Raw genomic sequence first — 3,693 nt, 5'->3', positions numbered from 1 at the left:
GGGTATGAATACTTTTGCAAACCACTGTATATTCATCCACCGAGTTGATGTGATCAGTGAAATGTTGGACTTCCTGGGCTTTCATTTTAACCCAGGTGTCGTCAACATATCTGAACCAATGGCTCGGTGGCACCCCTGAAAAGGACATCAAGGCTCTCTTTTCCACTTCCTCCATGTACAGGTTTGCAACAATAGGAGAAACTGGGGATCCCATYGCACACCCATGTTTCTGCCTATAATATTGCCCCCCTTACGTAACCTACTTCATGTACGGGGGGCAATAATTTAAAATATTTCAAATGAGAACGCCTCCAGGATAGGAAGTCTTCTGTTTCAGAATAAAAGTCCAGTTGTTTTATTTTTTTAACCGTTTTTTTATTTTTATTTTTTTCAGGTCTGAAGGGACCATTGTCCTGGTCTGCTGGTCCTGGTTCAGGTCTGCTGGTCCTGGTTCGGTGGTTCTGATCCTGGTTCAGGGGTTCTGATCCTGGTTCAGGGGTTCTGGTCTGTTGGAGATGGGATTAAAGAGGATTTGTCAGGCTGTCAGGAGGATTCTGACGACGTGGTTTTCGTGGTTTCAGCTCAGCTCTCTGTAAATAAAATATGTTTATTTTAAACTCTTTAATCCTCCCATCAACACAGGTGTGTTCTGTCACTTTAATCCATTCGATCCCAGCCACTGACAGGCTCGTCACTTTCTGTTTCTTCTCTTCTCATTATAAAAGTTTCAGATTTGGACTTCACCTCATGTCTGAATGAGATCCAGCACCGAAGAAAATCTGTTCCTGGTTGCATTTTTTTAATTTCAATCAGACAAACAATTGAAACAATACTGTGTCAAAAACACACAACACAACATGGTCAAATGAAAAGGAGCAGAAAGAAGAAAACAATCTTGTAACATCTGCCCCCATTTAAAATATATATCCACAAAACATACAACATGCAGAAATTTAAACGCAACTTAATTCACAATATAACTTCAAATAATCAACAAAACAACATCACAACAGAAATATCAACTTCAACTAATACTTTGTTCATATCTCATTAATAAAACTTTTAAGCTTTTTACCAAATGAATAAATAGTTTCAGCATTTTGAAGGTCGTACGACAGAGGTGCATCTCTCCTTTAAACTAGTTTTAATTTTTTACAAACATTTCAAGTCCCTTCAAATTATAAACACTATCCCTCTTAACAAACTTGGATTGTATATTAGGTGGTAATACATTTTTATGAGCCTTAAACATAACCAACAGAATCCAGTCATCTACCAGTTCACTAAATGTCAACAGTTCCACTTGTTTAAACCGTAGAAATGTTTTCTTGTTACGATTCTCACCACACGTTTTTGCAAAATGAAAAGTGAATTTGTAAATGTTATTCTGCCAAACTGTCAGAAAACTAAAGAAAAAAGTTAAAAATCAAATCAAAAGGTGCAACTTGATCCGTATGAGTATAAAAACTGTAAATATAAACCAACAAGTTGTCATTATTTAGCTCATTCTAAGTATAAAAAAATTCCAGACATTTTTTTAGCTCACTGTTCATTTTTACTAAATGTTAAACTGAATTTTTATTTATAATGTTACATCCTAAAAATAAATATAAAAGTTTAATCTTAAACATGGCAACTAAAGTCTTTCAGAATGGAATACAGCTTTTCAATTCAATTCAAAAATACTTTATTGATCCCAGAGGGAAATTAGGTTTTGTTGTGACATCATCATCCTGTGACAATAAACTGCTAACTCTGCTGATGTTGCTAAAACTGCTAACTCTGCTAATGTTGCTAAAATTGCTATCTCTGCTGATGTTCCTAAAACTGCTAACTCTGCTAATGTTGCTAAAACTGCTAACTCTGCTAATGTTGCTAAAACTGCTAACCCTGCTAATGTTYCTAAAACTGCTAACTCTGCTGATGATGTTATTGAAGTTTTTAATTCAAAATGTGTTGAAAACAACAGGGACGGTATCTGTGAGCCGACAGCTCGAAGTGCAGCGCTGACACTGGCCGCAACTATTAATTTATTAACTATTACTATTATTAACTTTTAACTATTACCATAACTATTATTTAACTACTACTATTAATTATTACATAATTAAATCTTACATCCATTTGCACAACAATTTGACTGAAAATGCAAATAAAAGATGAGAAGTTCWGTGTTTATTGACCAAAGTWATGAAGATGTAATTATGTAGTATTTGCAACATGACAGTTATTACAAGTATATTGATTAGGATGAACAGAAATACTGGTTTTTGATTGTTTAATACACAACGCACCAGATTATTACACCAACACATTCGGTAACAATTGCCGCAAAATGAAATAACGTTATTACAAAATGCGTTGAAGACTTTTATTACATTTTACGTCAATTATTACATAATGTGGTTTTAGCGTGAGTTTATTACATTTTGAAGCCCTTTTTTCACGTTATTACATAATGTGTTGTTATTACAAAATGAGGTCTTACAAATCATTTCTAGGAATTCTAGGCGTTCACCATCAGAACCAACTGATCCGATAAGATTGTGTCACGACTGAGCTACAGAACCAACAGCTCTGTCAGCAGCTGACTTATTATTTCTCATGTTGACTTTGTGCTTCGATGTGAACTCTGCTGACTTTTGTTTTTATAAATGTGAAAAATAAACAATGTCTGAGTTCAGTTCGAGCATCTTCAGTAAACTTCAAGATATCACATCAGATATTATATCTGTGTTTTATATCACATCAGATATTATATCTATATTTTCTATCACATCAGATATTATATCTATATTTTCTATCAGATCAGATATTGGGTCAGGGTTTTCACTGTGGTTGGTTAGCTGTAGCAGCCATCTAAAATTATATTTTTCAGCAGTTTCTCAAAAATTTCTAGTTTTCTTTATTTTAAAAAAGTTTATGAAATCAGGCCTGATATAAAATATTGTGTTATACATCAAAATGTTACCTTCTAAATATTCTACAAAGATTAATTCACAACCATAAACTCTGGTTTTATATGAAAACACGACTTTATGAGTTAAAAAGCAGCACTTTTACAGAAAATGTAAATATTTAGTTCTGTGCTTCCTATAAATCACCAGCAGGAGGCAGCAGAGCTGAGATTTAAAAACCTTCCCTCTGCAGTCAAAAGAAAATGTTTCATTTGATTATTTTAGTTTAATTTTAGTCAAACAAAGGCCTTTTTAGAATGGGCACAAATAATGTTTTTAAATCTGCTCTAACAAAAATTAAATACATGTTTTCATGAACTATAGGGCTCTGGTCAAACCTAAAAATAGCTCCAAGTCCACGTTGAACATGAAACTTCCGAGGTACATGGAACGCAGCACCGTTTCGTCACCGCCTGTTTTTGTCGGGTCCGCTCCATTTCTGTCCGCCGGTGGACAAACCGTCTGCTGTTGAACCCGAAGAAGAAAAACAAGGACACTTACAACTTGTAAAACTTATAAATGTGTTTTTATAGTGAGCTCCAGACGATCTGATACGTTTTTACATTTAATTTTATTTTACGTCATTTAAATGTCGTGCTTGTCCCCGCCTCTGTGGAGCATCACCGGCGTGTGCGGGCGGAGTGACCCGATCACGTCGACTCATGTTACCAAGGATGTAAATGGGAACTTTGAGTTTTTATTCTTTTCTCCTGGAAAACCAACAAAGACAAACGTC

The sequence above is a fragment of the Austrofundulus limnaeus genome, unplaced genomic scaffold, assembly GCF_001266775.1.
Source record: "Austrofundulus limnaeus strain Quisiro unplaced genomic scaffold, Austrofundulus_limnaeus-1.0 Scaffold438, whole genome shotgun sequence".
Classification (NCBI taxonomy): Eukaryota; Metazoa; Chordata; class Actinopteri; order Cyprinodontiformes; family Rivulidae; genus Austrofundulus; species Austrofundulus limnaeus.
The sequence above is the reverse complement of the archived record's forward strand: the minus strand, read 5'-3'. Positions refer to the sequence as shown.